Source organism: Wolffia australiana, chromosome 4, assembly GCF_029677425.1.
Source record: "Wolffia australiana isolate 7733 chromosome 4, ASM2967742v1".
Lineage (NCBI taxonomy): Eukaryota > Viridiplantae > Streptophyta > Magnoliopsida > Alismatales > Araceae > Wolffia > Wolffia australiana.
In genome coordinates, this window is record NC_135838.1 from 10,437,059 (window position 1) to 10,455,861 (window position 18,803).

At 41.6% G+C, this 18,803-nt stretch overlaps 2 long non-coding RNA genes across 2 annotated transcripts; both read right to left on the bottom strand.

Moving 5' to 3' along the window:
• Positions 1 to 2,017: 2,017 nt before the first annotated feature.
• LOC144702616 (uncharacterized) lies at positions 2,018 to 3,684 on the bottom strand. Its single transcript, XR_013581284.1, has 2 exons — positions 2,585 to 3,684; positions 2,018 to 2,436 (listed from the first exon to the last, which is right to left on the bottom strand). It is a non-coding gene; the product is annotated as an uncharacterized LOC144702616 (long non-coding RNA).
• Positions 3,685 to 16,574: 12,890 nt separating this feature from the next.
• Positions 16,575 to 17,387, bottom strand: LOC144702617 (uncharacterized). Its single transcript, XR_013581285.1, has 2 exons — positions 17,274 to 17,387; positions 16,575 to 17,124 (listed from the first exon to the last, which is right to left on the bottom strand). It is a non-coding gene; the product is annotated as an uncharacterized LOC144702617 (long non-coding RNA).
• Positions 17,388 to 18,803: the final 1,416 nt, after the last annotated feature.

An 18,803-nucleotide genomic window follows, 5' to 3' on the forward strand; every position in this document is an offset into this window, starting at 1 on the left:
CTGAATATTTGACCCCAAGTCAAGCAACGTTTACCAGCACGGTGGAAGTACTTGATAACCGAGTTCCCAACTCCTCAGAGATATACAGTAGTCAGGTCGGCCCCTCAGAAATAACATCGGACTCTAAAGAGTTTTGAGAATTCCAAGACTCGACACCACCTGGCTCCTTTTATGGAATTGTATTGTTTATAATACAAATAGTAACACAAATAATTATTACAGGGATGTTTATGATTTTATAAATGTTTTTGGTGTATTTACGCGAGTTTCACTATGTGGTCAAAGTTTGCTTATTTAAATGAGTTAAGGCGTACAATATTATCTTTTAGTTTAATAGTAGTCTAACTCCTTTTCAAGGGACAAGTTTTTCAAAACCTTTTTGGAGATGATAAATAAGTTTGATCATTTTCGTATTTCAAAAAGATAGAAACATATCTGTTTGGATAAAAATTCTCAAGCTACTTAATCGAGATGAGTTGGGAATTGGGATTATTCAAAATTTACACAGATGATACTTAAAAACGTTTATCAATTTTAGAATATTCTTAAAATCTATTTTATAATCTAGTTTTTTGGTGTACTTGTAGAATAAACTGTTGTAACTTGTGTAGAAATGACTGTGTTCTTCTTAGCTGATGCCCAGTCAACATCTAATTCTTATCTGGGTGGGGAATGGGTACAAACCAAATATTATAACTCGATTAGTTTCTTCTAGAAAGACGAAGCATCAGCATAAATAGTGGAGCAGTGGAGCGGGACCATTTTGACTCTTATGCTTCCAACGCAACTCTATATATATTGAAGATAGGTCTACTAAGATTTGTCGGCCATGAAAAATGGCCTACGGAGACAAAGAGTCAAGTAACTAGCGTATCGGAAATATCATTATTAACTTTTTTTTATATCAATAAATTGTAACGAACCAACATTTGCTGATTTCAATATTTATAGATTCTATTGTATTCAGTGAAATATGACTGGTTAGTTTTAGGAAGAGCATAACTTTCTTGAAATTTATACATTTTTTTTCATTCTTATCTCCATAGTATGATAATTTGAGATTACTTACTCAATATCAGAACATTGTAAAAGGACTCACGCATACATTAATCACAGGAAAGTATCAGTGCGTGCCAGTGCTGGGTATTTTAGTTGGTAGCTGCTTACCAGAGAATGAAAACATAAGAACTATTCGACTGAAAGCATAAAAACTATTGTACTGTAAAATTAAGAACCATTGGACCAAGGTATAAAACAAATTTAGTATCAAACACACAGCACGTAGAAAGATCCAAATTCAGCAAAAATTTCAGTATTCTATTTACTGAGCCGGTAAATCCTGTCTACATATTGAATATATAAGTTTTTTAAGAACACAAAGGAAATCCAAATGATGTCTAAATTTGTTATCATGTACAAGACGTCACTTATATTCTCTCCTTTATTAAACAGTTAAAATGAAAATAACATATTTGACTTATCAGCTGATCTAATTCGTACCATCAGGAAACGGTATATATGGGGCAATAGTTCTATACTGTTCTAGCAAAAAATATTTTTTTAAAAAAGTTTTTTAACCATCCTGACACAAAGGAAACATATTTTGAATAACTTCATCAGTGTATTTTAATTCCGTCCAAAACTTCATTTTGTACAAAACTTCATTTTGTATAATTGTCCAGCGAGCTGACCAGACAAATTTTGCATGTTTTAGTTCCAAAAATTTCTCATCGGAGGCAGCTATTTGTTTTTTTCATATATCCAGTCATCATCTCTTTATCAACTTCCCTCCGATCTTTATTAAAGATTTTTGCAGGACTATTAGCGTGATATGCTTTTACATCCCTTTCTTTCTTGTTATAATATCTAATAATCATGATAATAGGAAAAAAGAGATCCAACAAGTTTCATAATCTTATGATTCTACTCAAGTATCCGCTGAAGTCCGCACTTATCTCGGCAGCATTCGCATAGCACCACTCTGGCGATAGCACCAAAGCGTCTTTAAAGGACGGTCTACCAAAAAAATAACAAAACACCGTCCTACATGTATTATGCAAACATAAAAGTAAAGACCATAAGCTTCTAATGATTACGAATCCTCACTGTTTTTTTAAAGTTCAAATAGATATTGCATCGTAATGTCTTTATTTCATGAGATAACTGTCATCGAGAACACATCGTAGAAAACACCAATCAACAGTACTATTTCTCGTCGGCCCACCATCTCTGAGATAGATCTCTATCCGACTGACGGAGTTCTGACCACGATACCGCGATCGTTAATCCATACAAATACACGGTCGCATCGGAAGTCCATGATTCTACTGTCCCTTTCGTTGATGAGAATAGCCTGAACACGACGGTTCTGTCTCTCGATAACAGTAACTGCGATTCTGCCATGAGCTCTCACCAGCTCCGGCCACTCTTGCTTCCCTGTGAACCAGTTCTCAGGTAAGAAAACTCATCGCATGGCATCTCCGATAAAGGAAATCAAAAGACGCGTTATAATGAAGACAGAACTAAGAAAGAACATCGCACTTCTGATGACACTATAGAATCAGGGAACCAGATTCCGCCATACCTGTACAACTCGACATATTGGTTTTGCAGAGAGGACTTCGAGCAGTTGTTTTACGGAAATGGATCAATGATGCCAAACCTACAAGGAGCGGGCCTATATATAGCGAGAACAGCGTTCTCAAATCCGAGGATTGACTCGTCAAAAATTTAACGAGTACAAAACGAGGCTACCAACTTTGGCAGCTATACTTGACCAGTCTTTGGCTTGCACGAACGAGAAATCCACAAATTCAACCTATGAGCAAGACGTTTTGGTCTAGCATCTGTGGCTGAATTTCCATTCAACGAATTTGTTGTTCGATATCGGCGCATTGGTTTCCATTCAGAACGCTGACCGTCTAACAGATTGGCCAGAATTTACCGGCCGTATCGTTTGACCATACGTTGTGTTTGCATATTTCCCTGACGAGCGTTGATGACTTTACATGGTACTGACCAGCTATCGTTTGTTCTTCAAAGTTCTTAATTCGTTACTCGAGGCGACAAATATTTCTTGGACTACGGCGGCGCGTCATAATTCGTGCTTTACTTGTACCACAGAATCATCAAAAGTTTTGTTATGTAAGACGTCTTGTACTATTTTTTACCACGAAGAAACGAAAGTAAGAAACTTTGGCAGCTATGCTAGACCCGGCCTTTGCTTGTACGAACAAAAAATTCACAAATTCAACCTTTGAATAAGAGGTTGAATAGAAATCTAGATTTGTCTTCTGTCGCTGAGTGTCCATTCTCCGAGCCCCTTTGATTTCAGCGAATTGGTTTCCATTCAATACGCTGACAGTTTAGTAAAATGACCATAATTTACTGACATTATTATTTGACCATTCATTAAGTTTGCATTTTTCTCTGAGGACCGTTATCGACTTCTCATCATATTAAACATGTATTATTTTTTCCTTGAAATTTTTGAGCCAGCCCAGACCCGTCTTACATCGTGCTTGACTTGTACGACATGACGCTAGAAACTTCTTTTCCTTTTCCTACCTTGTATGAGAGATTACCCTTGACTCCCTTTAGACTTATGTTCTGGCGATTTCCATTCAACCACGCAGAGAACGTAACCCAACAGAAATCTGAAGAATAACCACACTGAATGATGTCTCTCGCTCGGCCTCAATAACAATATCAGTGTATGGGAGAGAGGATACTGGAAAGTTAGTGTATGGGGATTACGGAATTCTATTAGTTTCAACAAACTTGATGGTTGACTTGCTCAACTCTGTAGAGTCTTTTACAAGCTTCTACAGCCTTCTAGAAGATTGATGGTTCTACATTCTTCTAGAATCTTCCAGAGTCGTCTAGAAGCTTATCGAGCCTGCTAGAATGTTGTGTAACTTTTTACGGAAGGGAGTCTCCAGAAATTTCATGGCGTGCCATAAGGTCACCTCCCACTTGACGGCTGTAGAAGATTTATAGATTAAAGCTTATGAGGAGTTGAAGCTGAGGGCAGCATATTATCTTGTAGAAAAAGCTTATAAAAGACATGCCTCCAAGTTCACTTCCATCTTTTCCCTTTTGCAGTCCTGTTATATTGTCATTGTTTCTTCAGAGAACACTGATCATCGGATTGAATAAGGTTGTTCTTCTACAACTAGTGTTATGGGTTTGATTGACTTTCATCCATACACTCTTTCTAAATTAAATAAGATATTTTCGATTAGTCTGATACATATTAGGTTTTTTCATTCGAGACACTCAACAAAACTTAGTATAAGATACGAAATTAAAGGACATTTTATATTTCCGTACAAATTCATTTAAGCCCAAGGTTGATTTCTTGACTTTAGATAGAAGCTGAGCAATAGATGCATCAGTTCCCCAAGCGCCTAGTTTACATAGCTGCAATTTATACCACTTTGGGAGCTGATATTTCCGCCATGGCACAACTGATAAATGATTTCTTCTAAATAATCTGATATCTCTCCATGCATGCACTTCAATAAATCACAAGTCTTAAAAATTGCAAATCAGATGGGAATGACTCATTGTTTGAGTCAGTATCTTGTGAAATGAGAGGTCACTACAACAATTTGTATGCTACATAGCAGTGAAGCAACCTTAAAATTTTTCATATGCTGATTAATATTGTAATAAATCAAATTGATACAAGAACACTATAGGCTTTCTTCTAAAATTATCTTTGTCATCCTTGTACCCAATTAATTGTACACCAACTCCTGTGTGAGTTTTGTTGGTTGATATGGCATTGACTTCAATGAAACAAATGTAATTCGTGTATCGGAAGACATGGAACGAAATGCAATTGCCATTCAAAACCAAATGACCATATTACTTGACGCTTGACGATGTACTTCTTACATCTTCGTGCAAAACATATTGAAATGCTCAAGTGTGTAGCATCCAGACCAATCCAGCTTCATCTATTGAAACAATCCCTGGCATGTCATATCTCCTCCTTCATCTAGAGAAACTTCATTAATGCTCTGTAATCCTCATTAAGTAGTCTTAATCTCATCTTGAATTGATGGGAGCCATGGTGATAAGGGACAAGAAGTGGGGGGGCCCCAAACAATTCTGGCTTGGGTGAATTGTTCTTAGGGGTGTACCATATATACTTAGTGGGTAGTTCGCTTAAAACCCAACACTTCAGTAATATGTTTTGACGTCCCAAAGAGCATTTTGTTTGTGACCTTCTTGGACCATGTATTAGCTAGTTAATGACCCCAATGGCCCAATAACTAAACTTGGAGTTCCAAAATAACAAGGTTTCTCTTTATATATATATTAATTAATGACAGGTTGATTAACCTAATTATAATATTGACTGTCCAGCCCATGGAGTCCAAGACTCCTAACACAACTTAGCGTATGATCAACTATCAAACCATAAATTATAATGTGTTTTAAAAAATAATCAGATAACTATTGTCTTATATTATATTACCTTGACCAAAAACTTCATTGTATTATCTTTCTCTAGCAATCTCCTCTTATTACAAGAGTATATGATCCTATCTTATCACCCAATCATCTTCCTGAACTTGTTGTTACACCCAAACTAAGACTGTTTATAATTCCTTGATTAGAATCTCGTAGGCCATTATGAAAGTGCAATTGTTTGTCGATATGACACATTTAGTGTCTTACGTCTTACGACTAGTAAGACAGATGTGACATGAATGTACATGATTGATAGTCTGATATAATACCGTCCAGGGATTTTTACAGAATAATTTAGCAAACGATTTCTATTAAAGTGCACCCACAAATTATCCTGAGTACCTCCACACTAATGGCTATAGGATCAGCCATACTGATTATATGGAAACCTTCTAGAAATGAAGGTCTCTAGAAGCTTTCGATGAGCTATACAAAAGGAGCTGCATGCATCATCTTTATTGGGAATTTTTGAGGGAATTTTTTAGAGAATCCTTGTAAGCGACCTTGGAGGGTTCACGCTAAGCTAATTGGAGGGTTGGACAAGAGTTTGGGACAACATAGGATCCTCTTGTTTGTTAGTCCCTTTGGTGAATTTTTCTTCTACTTTTGTATTCGTTGTTTTGGAGCTCTATTTTGAACATTTTCATCCCATTCAAGATGGTTGCTTTCCTCCAAACAGTGTGTGGGTTTTCTTTACGGTCACCCCTATACTCTAGGTAGATTTATGAGCTTGGTTAAATACATATTTAAATTCCATTAAGCTAAGATCCTTAACACCAATCACAATTGTTAACTCTTAATTTGTTCCCTCTGAAGTCTAGCCTTTATTTTATTTTTCATTTTATATTTCAAACAGAAAAATGAAATAGTTTGAAGTCAATTTTGGAAATTAAGCATGCTATCCTATGCAAGTTCTACAATTTACAAAGTCAAGGGCCTATAATTGTCGATCAATATTCGAAATCAGAAATGATTCATGTCAAAACTGGACTCCTTGGATTTCCATCTTGACTAGATGATGATCCGACTGTGTAACAACAAAGATAAAACTAATTAATGAGACATATTGACGTAGGACAACTAAGGAAAAGGTGACTGAGGGGATGGATGGGTTGACGACAGATATGGGTAATAGGCGGATTATAGGTAGGGATAAAACAGTCCACAGAAATTCACGATCGAATTCGGATTTAAAAAACCGATGAAAATCTGGTGGTGCAGCTCCGACCCTTTTCGAGGGCGGGAGTACTGTCTTCCCCCACCGCGATGATGGCTAAGCACCGAAATCAATACCCGAATTCACGTTGCAAGGGAATACTCGAGAAGAGGAGAGAAGAGATAGAATCTCAAACCAAATCTAAATCTGACGGCGGTGGAAACTTCTCAGAAAAACACTGAACGAGGAACACTTCGACACCAAAGAGTTCAGGCGCACCTCGCACCGTAGTGCGTGAAGAGGTTGCGAAATTCTGATCGTGACGGCTGGGTGAATCCGGGCGTTGAGCGGCCCACTGGACGAGGACGAGGCTGGACGTTCCGGGCATTGAACGGCCATGGTTGAGTGCGGTGGTCGTGGGCGCAACGTCAAGCGTGGGCGAACACCCGAGCGCGCGCAGCGCGCGCTGCTTGAAGCGACGACGGCGTCTGGACAGGGGCAGCCGGAATGCGACCTCAGGCGGCCCTAGCGAAGGCTGCCTGGGCGCGCGGGCGGCGCGCGGGCGGCGCGCGGGCGGCGCGCGGGCGGCGCGCGGCCCGTGCGCGCGGCGGCGGCGCGGCGGCGCGGCGCGCGCGGGGCGCGCGCGGTGAGGCGGCAGCAGCGGCAGCGGCGGCGGCAGCGGCGACGAAGGCTAGGGTTAAGAGGGACAGGGGAGGCTGGGCAGTCCTCCAAGAAGAGTTAACAAAACTCAATTCTTGAAATAATGACTGCCTGATGTTTCTTGAAAACAATGGCCTATATATAGGCCTTGGAGGAAAGAGAAAATGACGAGAAAATAAAGATGTGCGCCGTGTCACGCCAAAGGGCAGTTGTGGATCTGCCTCTAGCGTCGTGTCATGACGCGCATAGGGACGTGCGTGGGTGGAGACATGCTTGTCGAAGGTTGTGGCATGTTTACTTCGGTTGACTCCGGTTGACCGTGGTCCATAGCGGGCGTGTTGACTCCGATTGACCGTGGTGACGCTGCGTTCGTGCTGAAGTGTTGGCGCCTCGTGGACTCTGATTGACCGTGGTGACGCGTTTGGTGCTGAAGTGTTAGTGTCCTCGCCATCACATATTCATTATTTTTGGCACCTACTCTCAATTTTTTCCGTGATCAACTTAGTTTAACAGGAACACACCAATACCCCTTAATGATTGCTTTTGCATCATCAAGAATGTCAGAGAGCCGTCAAAAGGATTAACACTAATGCTGAATACATGCCAAAGAGACTAATTTATTCAATATAAAAAGAAACTATTAGAAATTCTGATCCTTGCAGCATTTGTGCGGACCTTCATCGGTCATTCGACTCTTGAAGTTTTGGCAACGATGTTGTCCTTCTCTACCTAAAGGTGAACCCTGTCTCACCTACAATTGGCCGTGAGGATACTCTCCTCGATGTAAATGCCTCCACTCCATAGTTTTCCCTCGAGATTATTCTATCCACTTATGCCCTTGATAACTGGATGAGCTTTGTTCATGCACTATTCCCTAACCCTCTAATGGGGGACCATCCAGCTAACGCCAGGACGGGACGAGTCCAACCACGCCGGGCTACTCGCACCGATGCTCGCTACAAGGGTTTTAAGTACTCTGCGTAAGCATCCTCTATCTTCGTATTTTATTTGCTTTGTCTTGTTGTAATTTTCATTCTTGGATTTTACGGACTGGGCCGGTGTTTTGGGCCTCGTCCATGTTATGCTTTTCCTTTTGCTTGTCACCATTGAAGAGAGGCCGAACCATGTCTCGCGATGGTTCATCCTCTCCACGACCTCACTTGGCACCTATCCTCACTATATAAGGGGATAGCATGCCCAAGTAAAAGCAGGCAATCGTTGAAGAAAATTCGAAAGTTGTCTCATCGTTCTATCTAGCGTAGATAGGAATTAGAGTGTAGAGAGAAGTGGCTATTCTTGCTCCACGTCGAGACTACTCCGTGGATTAGAGCCCGCGCCTTCACGTCGAGACTACTCCGTGACATCGTGTTCAACCGTCCTCGTCGAGACTACTCCGAGGCCGAGGGTTAAAGATTCAAGAATCATCCTCTCTTGAAGCATTAAGGCTTCCTCGACGAGACCACTCCGAGGTTGTCTTGAGGATTCAAGAAGGGCCAACGTTAGTGTCGTTGCTAGTCATTCCTTATCGAGACCACTCCGAACGCGTGCCGACATCAACCGCCAAGATCCAACCATCTTACCTGCAAGAATCCTCCAACAGATCAAGCAGCCGCCATTTCTCGTGGGTTCTTGGGTGGTTATTCTTCAAGAAACCGCCACCCTCTTGGCGTTCTTGATCAACTACTGCACAAGAACCACCAAGATTTTAAGAAATCCACCTTCTTGGCGTTCTTGATCAACTGCCGCACAAGAACCACCAAGATTTCAAGAAACTGTCACCCTCTTGGCGTTCTTGATCAACTACCGCACAAGAACCACCAAGATTTCAAGAAAGCACCACCTTCTTGGCGTTCTTGATCATCTACCGCACAAGAAGCTCCAAGAATCGACGCAAGCCACCATCCGGAGGCGTTCTTGGGGTTGTTACAAGCCAAGAACCCATCCTCCGCCCCTGTTGCGCCACCTCCACCGACGTCGGTGCCCTCGCCTCGCCCACTACACGCACGTCGGAACTCAGGGCCTCCCCGCTCTTTCCCGTTCCGTGCTTAGTCGACCAACAGCACACCGGCTCCTCTCCGTTGTTGTCTCGTCGTCAAAAAAATCTCCCATTGCCTTTGGCTTCGTCGAAACATCATTTCCTGCCGTGGACTCCATCAATTCAGGTATCTCCTCGTCTTCCCCATCGTATTTTCAGTATCATTATATGTTGCAGTGCCGTCTCCCGCTATCTCTTCCTCTGCCTTGGATTACTACGATAATTGCTATAGGATAACCACCGTGTCGAGAGATAGGACTTCTTTGCGGTAGAAGGTTACTCATTGATCCTTAGACTTGGGACAACTCAGGGCCGTCAAACGCCCTTCACTCATAGACGTCGTATTTGGTCTTGAAGGGTCATTGGGAGTTTAATCAGATCAATATCTTTCTAACTGGACGTCATTGATCTTCCCTCCTCATTCGTGGTCGTCTCTTATTGCTCACCAAGGGTTTCTAATCGACATTCATTCCATAACATTAACTACAAATTCACTCACCATTGCTCCTGTGACGTAATAGGAGCCGTCCGATCCCGGCACGCTCATCGTATTACATCACCATCAAAAATGAATAAGCAATAATGAGCAATGAAAATTAGAATGACAAATAATGTGTTGGGCACAAACACTAGCAAAAATGTACTTTGTCGTGAACGAATGCAGAAGATGGTGAAAATGATCACCAATCAGATATGTCGAGAAACACGAAGGCATAGTCATCAACCTTGTCATATCCCCGTGCCATCAGCGTCAAGAGAGCCTATATCCATGAGAGGGATAGAGAGAATGACATAGAAAGAGACTTCTAGTTCAAATGAATTTTCAAGAAATTCAGCTCAAAGGGAGGAAGGAGAATGCAACAACGGATAAGAAAACAAGAGGAGTGGTGGTCTTTTATAGGTGCACTGTCGATGGCCTAACTGCCCACCTAAAAACTAGGCATGATTATAGGATCTGCAAAGTAAATTTCATGTACCAAGTGAACCCCCACAATCTAGAAACATAGGTCAGGGCAGTTGGATATTTTCAACAATCTCTGCCTTGCCAGACTCCACAAACCATACACGTGTCACTTAATAATCTTTTAGGTGCTTCACCTTGAGGCGGTCAGTGACCGCCTCAACGGGCGGGGCCATTAAGGGCCCTGCGGGACCCGAAATGGGCAGCCCATTTCGGGCTGCCCAAGGGCCCCGCAGGGTGCCCTAATGGGCGGCCCATTTCGGGCCGCCCACGGCCCCCGCGGGACCTAACGAGCAGCCCATTTGGGTCCGCCCAAAGGACCCGAGGGTCCGTTAAAGGGCAGCTCATTTCGGGCTGCCCAAGGGCCCCGTAGGGAGCCCTAACGGGTGGCCCATTTTGGGCCGCCCAGGGCCCCCGCAGGAGCCCTAACGGGCGGCCCATTTAGGGCTGCCCAAGGGCCTCGAGGATCCATCAAAGGGCAGCCCACTTCGGGCTGCCCAAGGCCCCCGAAGGCCCCTCCAAGTGCGGCCCATCTCGGGCCGCCCACGGGGCCCATAATGGCAGCCCATTTCGGGCTGGCCAGGGCCCCCCCAAGAGCCCCTTAAAGGGCGGCCCCTTTCAGGCCGCCCATGGGGCCCGGCGGGGACACATAATGGGCAGCCCATTTTGGGCTGCCTAGGGCCCCCGAAATCCCCTTAAAGGGCGGCCCATTTGGGCCGCCCAAGGGGCCCCGCGAGATCTTTTATGGGCAGCTCAAAATCAGGCTGCCTAAAGGGCTCACATAACCCCATTTTGGGCCGCCTTGCAGGCCCTAGGGACCCCTAATGTGAGATCCATTTAATGGGCGGCCCAATCCCCGCGGAATTAATAATAGGCGGCCCATCTAGGGCTGCCTTGGGGCGCTTTAGGCATGAAATAGATGGCCCATTTTAGAATTCCCTTGGCCATTAAAAGACCTTTTAAAAGCCACTACAACAGCAATTCCAAGGCAAAGCTAGTCCATATTAGGGCTCTCAGCGATAGAAATATCAACGTTCAAGTTGCAAATTAGCCATTGAAAGACCGATTCAACCAAGTTTAATGGATTTTCACCACTAGCTGGCCCAAGAAGGTCCAAAAATGTATTGGTCTATGTTAGTTGAATGCAAGACTGACAGCTTATGGTTGGCATTTGGACTTGAAAACACCCACCATCACGGATAATCAAAGGTATTCATAACAGTAGTCGAGTACATGCAAATTCAGTACATTGTCCAGTGTAATGAAATTTTGACGGAAACAATATCCTGCCAAAGTGGGCTCTTTTGTGGAAATCATTTACTCTACACATTGGATGTAGTGTACATGTGTCAAATGCCGGTACTAGCTGGCCCAAAGGACAGTAAATACTGGACGAGACTTTGTACGCTCGTGATAAATGACATGAGACAAATATTCAGTTACTTTTCTTGTGATTGGTTAGTCAGTCCAAAGACAGACTTGCTAGTTAACGGGAACTTTTTTGTCTATGTTATTATTCACAACAAGATGTCAATTGCAGTTAATGTTATTGTCCAAAGATGATACATTAATGTTGCGCCTGATGTCTTGCAATGGGTTTGTACTTTATTTGAAATTCATTCTCTTATGTGAGCTATTTGTCCTATTCTACAGCGACTGCACATGAGTACATCACCGTACAAGGGCATAACATTCCCATCTTGAATCCCAATAACTTTCAGACGTGGAAGAAAGATGTAATGCTTGCCCTCGCATACTCAAATCTTGATTATGCCATGAGATCTGAAAAACCAGACGATGCAGATGAAGAAAACCTAGAGGCATGGGAAAGATCAAATCGGCCAAGTTTGATGACGATGCAACGTGTTGTGCCTGAATCTTATCAAGCAGATCTTATTCGACAAGACATCACAGCAACAGAATTTATGGCAGAAATTAAACAAAAGTTTGCAACTCATGAAGAATATGAAATTCATGAACTATTACACAAGTTGATTTCCATGAAATTTCATCAAAAGGGTCACATCAGAGAACATATTTTGGAAATGTCCGCTATAGCCACTAAAATCGGACAATTGGGCATGGATGCATCTGAAAAGATGCTCATGCACCTTGTGCTATATTCACTTCCTGCACCATATGAGCAATTCAAATTGGGATACAAGGTTCAACGTGAAAAGATGAGTCTCAACGATTTTATTTCGCTCTGTGCTCAAGAACAGCAACAGGTGATTACAGAGCGTCATGAAAGCGCCAATTTGACAATAAATGCAAAGAGGAAAATCAAGAGGCGGCCAAAACTAAAGCACGCTGAAAATGGGCCACATTAGAAGAAGCGACAGAAGTATTATGAAGTTGTGACTTGTTTCCATTGCAGAAAGAGTAGACATCTTAAAAAGAATTGCCCTAAGTTTCATGCTTGGCGAGCAAAGAAAGGTAATTTGATCTCCCTAGTTTTTTCAGAAGTTAATCTTGCCTCTATGCCCTTAGACACGTGGTGGCTCAACTCTGGGGCTACTATTCATGGTAGCGTGTCTATGCAAGATTGCCTCCATTGCCGGACACCGACTGCCGCTGAAAGCTTCATTTACACCGGGAATGGCAATTCAGCAGAAGTGGTGGCAATAGGGACGTTTAGGTTACACTTAAAGTCTGGACACTATTTAGACTTGATAGAGACTTTTGTTGTACCGTCTTTTAGACGTAATTTAATTTCTGTATCTGTTTTGGACAAATTCAGTTATACTTGTCTATTCGGAAATAGTAAAGTTAGTCTCTTTTATGAATGAAGTCTAATTGGCACCGACTCTTTATTAAGTGATAGCAACCTTTATATACTTGATATGGACGTCCCATCCAATGAAATTTTGCATACTAGTGCAAAAGGGGCCAAGAGGAAGTTAACGAATAAGAAGTCCATTTCATTATGGCACAAAAGACTTGGGCATATTTCTCATCAGAGAATCGATCGCCTTGTGTCAAATGGTATTTTGGATCCATTTGATGACAAGAATCTCCACACTTGCATCAAGTGTATTAAGGGAAAACAAACAAAACCTAAGGGGAAAGGGGCCATTCGAGCTTTAGATGTTTTTGAATTGATCCATACAGATATATGTGGACCATTTCCTACCGCAACTAGAAATCTTCAACGCTACTTTATTACTTTCACATATGATTATTCTGGATACGGCCACCTGTATCTCATTCACGAGAAATCAGAATCTGTGGAAATATTTCGGAAATATAAAGCTGAAGTTGAAAATCAGCTAAATAAGCGGATTAAGACCATAAAATCCGATCGTGGAGGAGAAGTTTATGGCCGATATGATGGTTCAGGTGAACGATGTCCATGCCCTTTTGCTAAATATCTATCAGAATGTGGTATTGTTCCTCAATACACCATGCCAGGTTCACCCCACATGAATGGTGTTGCCGAAAGGCGAAATAGAACACTCCAAGATATGGTTAGATGTATGCTTGCAGAATCGTCTCTTCCAATGAACCTTTGGGGCGAAGCACTCAAGACGGCTGCCTATTTACTTAATCGAATCCCAACAAAGGCGACTAAGAAAACTCCATATGAGCTTTGGACAACTCGCAAACCAAGTTTGAAACATTTACACATTTGGGGTTGTCAAGCAGAAGCACGACCCTTATTGCCTAATGAACGGAAGCTTGACTCCAGAATTGTCACTTGCTATTTTGTTGGATATTCTGAAATGTCTAGAGGTTTTAAATTTTATGACCCCACCACTAAAACCATTTTTGAGACGGGAAATGCTGATTTCTTTGAGGATGTTGAGTTTGCAGGGGGAGATAAAGTTCATGACATTGTCTTTACGGAAGAATTAGAGGATGCCCCTTTAGTTATTGTTGATGACCAATAAGATGAATTAATCACACTTGGCCCACCAACAAAGGCACCACTAATTCAAGATAATGCTTCATGCTCCTCTATTCTAGTTAAACAAACATCACAACCTCAAATACAAGTGCCCTTAAGGAGATCCACTAGAGAAAGAAAATCTGCAATTCCGGATGACTATATTGTTTTTCTCTAGGAACACGAGGCTGATTTTGAGATCATGGAAGATGATCCTCTTAATATAAAACAGGCCAAGCAGAATTTTAACTCGCAAAGGTGGATAGATGCCATGAACAAAGAAATAAAATCTATGGTTGACAATGATGTTTGGGATCTTGTCCCATTACCCGAAGGTAAGAAGCCCATTGGCTGCAAATGGATATTTAAAACCAAAAGGGATTCAAAGGGTAATATGGATAGATATAAATCATGCCTTGTTGCCAAAGGTTTTACTCAACGAGAAGGCATAGATTATAATGAGACTTTCTCTCCAGTTTCATCGAAAGACTCCTTTAGAATTATAATGGCACTTGTAGCGCATTTTAATCTTGAACTACACCAGATGGATGTCAAGACTGCGTTTCTTAACGGAGACATTAATGAGACCATATATATGGTTCAACCAGAAAAGTTTGAGATCGGAGATCCACAGTCAATGGTATGCAAATTAAAGAAGTCCATCTATGGTCTAAACCAAGCTTCTCACAATGGTACCAAAAGTTTCATCGAATTATTGTCTCTTTCGGTTTTGAGCCAAATTTAGCAGATGAATGTGTGTACCATAAGTTTAGTGGGAGTAAATACATATTTTCGTCCTATATGTCGATGACATATTACTTGCCACAAACGATACAAACCTACTTCATGACACGAAGAAGTTTCTGTCGAGTCATTTTGAGATGAAGGATCTCGTGAAGCCTCATATGTATTGGGCATTCAGATATATCGTGATCGCTCTCAAAATATCTTAGGTATGTCTCAAAAGGGATATATTGAAAAATCCTTAAACGATATGGCTTGGAAGATTGTAAACATCTAGACACTCCTATTTCTAAAGGAGACAAGTTCAGTCTTGACCAGTGTCTGAAGAACAATTTTGAAAGCCAGGAAATGCAAAAGGTTCCTTATGCATCAGCTGTGGGGAGTCTTATGTATGCACAAGTTTGTACACGCCCAGATATTGCTCATATTGTTGGTGTACTTGGCCGATATTTGAGTAATCCAGGTATGGATCATTGGAAAGCAACCAAGAGAGTCATGCGATACCTTCAGAGAACAAAGGATATATGCTCACATACAAGAAGTCAGATCAATTGGAGATCGTTGGGTATTCTGATTCTGATTTTGCTGGATGCGTTGATAGCAGAAAGTCTACTTCAGGCTATATTTTTCTATTAGCAGGAGGAGCTATATCTTGGAGAAGTGCGAAACAAGCATTGATAGCATCTTCTACTATGGCAGCAGAATATATAGCATGCTATGAAGCATCAAATCAAGGCAATTGGCTGAAGAATTTTGTCACAACCTTGAGAATCGTTGATGGCATTGAAAGGCCGCTGAAGCTCTATTGTGATAATCAGTCAGCCGTTATGTTTGCCAATAACAACAGGAGCTTAACAAAGTCAAAGCACATTGACATAAAGTTCCTAGTTGTGAAAGAAAAAGTTCAGACAGGGCAGTTGTCTATTGAGCATATTGGGACAAACTCCATGGTAGCGGATCCACTTGCAAAAGGACTGCCGCCAAAGGTCTTTCATGAGCATGCTGCTCATATGGGTTTAATACCTCATGAGGATATGTAATTCAGTGGGAGTTTGTATTTTGATGTTCACTCAGTAATAGACACACTATGGAGTTTCTTTTCATGCTTGAGTAATCTCCTAAATTTAAGTATGTCTGAACAAACTTCAGTTGATCTCCACTCAGAATCTGGAGGACTAAGTTGGGAATGTACACGTATGAATCACTTGTTGTGTAATTTCCATGCTACACATCCACACATGATCTATGTCATTCATTGAATTAGTGTATGTGATCATTGTTTGGGTTTAGTTACAATTACTGTAACAAAAGCCCCATGGTTCTGTGCCAGTTTGTGATGGACGAGATTGGTTGAAATGTCTTAGTAATGATAGCAAAATTTTTGATCCAAAAGGCCTCCCCTCAAGCTTGTTCTATTCAACTAGAGAAGACGCGATGGATCGAGTTATGTTTTACATTGATTTACATTCATGTACGATCTTCATCATCCTTGAGAATCGATGCAAGACTCCTGCGGATCTAACAAACTCCCCTCCGAACTTAATTGTAGATTTTTTCGCAGGAATATTGGCGCTATTCTCAGAGGTTACCATGATATGTTTTTACATCCCTTTCTTTCTTGCTATAATATCCAATGATCATGATAGTAGGAAAAAAGAGATGCAACAAATTTCTTAATCTTATGATGCTACTCAAGCATCCGCTAAAGTTCGTACTTATCTCTGCAGCATTCGCCTTTAAAGGACGGTCTAGCAAAAAAAAAAAGGAAAACAGCGTCCTACGTGTACTATGCAGAAATAAAAGTAAAGACAAGTGCATAATATAGATTGGAAAGAGACCATAAGCTGCTAATGATTACGAATCCTCACTGTTTTTTTAAAGTTCAAATAGATATTTCATCGTAATGTCTTTATTTCATGAGATAACTGTCATCGAGAACACATCGTAGAAAACACCAATCAACAGTACTATTTCTCGTCTCCCCACCATCTCTGAGATAGATCTCTATCCGACTGACGGAGTTCTGACCACGATGCCGCGATCGTTAATCCATACAAATACACGGTCGCATCGGAAGTCCATGATTCTACTGTCCCTTTCATTGATGAGAATAGCCTGAACACGACGGTTCTGTCTCTCGATAACAATAACTGCGATTCTGCCATGAGCTCTCACCAGCTCCGGCCACTCTTGCTTCCCTGTGAACCAGTTCTCAGGTAAGAAAACTCATCGCATGGCATCTCCGATAAAGGAAATCAAAAGACGCGTTATAATGAAGACAGAACTAAGAAAGAACATCGCACTTCTGATGACACTATAGAATCAGGGGAACCAGATTTTGCCATACCTGTACAACTCGACATATTGGTTTTGCAGAGAGGACTTCGAGCAGTTGTTTTACGGAAATGGATCAATGATGCCAAACCTACAAGGAGCGGGCCTATATATAGCGAGAACAGCGTTCTCAAATCCGAGGATTGACTCGTCAAAATTTTACGGGTACAAAGCGAGGCTACCAACTTCGGCAGCTATACTTGACCAGTCTTTGGCTTGGACGAACGAGAAATCCACAAATTCAGCCTTTGAGCAAGACGTTTTGGTCTAGCATCTGTGGCTGAATTTCCATTCAACGAACTTGTTGTTTGATATCGGCGCATTGGTTTCCATTCAGAACGCTGACCGTCTAATAGATTGACCAGAATTTACTGGCATTATTTTCGTCCATTCATTAAGTTCTGATTTTTTTCCGAAAACCGTTGACGAGTTCTCATGGCGTTCACTAGTTATCGTTTGTTCCTCGAAATTCTTAAATGGTTACTCTAGAACACATTTACTTCTTTGCCTACGGTGGCCCGTCATTCATCGTGCTTTACTTGTAGCACAGAACCTTGATTTTTCAGTTTTTAGACGTCTGGTATGAGTTTTTGTCTTACGATATTCTCCTGGGTTCCCTTTTATTTATGTTCTCACGATTCTCGTTCAGCAATAAAAGAACATTCCTTAACGGCATCTTGAACCAAAGCCACAGTGAAAATTGTTTGCTGCGTACTACACAGCAAACAATAATATTTTCCCTTTCGGGGGATGCCTAGGACGCCTAAGTGTTGAGATTTAAGCCCTTCCAGTTGTTTCAAGACTTGACAGAGAAACGGAATAAAAGTCGCGGAGACGCTAACCGTCATATTTTACACACTAATTTGGCTGTTCGACGAGATTCCCAACGAACACTCCAAACACAGTTGCGAACTCTTTATTTGGTTCCTCTGTTGCCTGGCCTTCCCTTCCATTTGAATGCCATATTTCACCCAGATAAATGAAGCAGTTTAGACGCATCTGGTGTTCTAAAGATTCATAAAGTATACATAGAGCGGCCTATTCCACGCAAGTTCTGTACTACACGGCATCGCGGGACCAGATTGGCCTTATCGACATTCGCCGTTCCACTTTTCAAAACATAATCATTTAAGTCTCCGTGTTTCTACTAGTTCCGGCCATAGATCTATCTCTAACCAGCGACGATGAACACCAACAAGACTATATTCTAGGCGACGAGGTTTTTACTAACATTTCATTGAGTTTTTATGTTTCACTGTAATATTCCAAAAGACCTCAACATCATTTTTTTCAACGCTTAAGTAGTTATTACTTAAGGGCTTAGATCAAATCAAAGATCAGCCCAAACATGGTTGTCTAAGATTTATTTAAATTCCCCGGTTTTCCGTCTGCTTTAAATTATTTTCCGCGAGCAGTTTCATGTAACTGTAATACACCGCTAGGCACAATTGTTTAACTTGCTTCATCGAGAAAGTCGGAGAGCCTTCAAAGAGTGTAACGCCAAATACATGCCAAAGAGACTGGCTTATTCAGCGTAAATAGA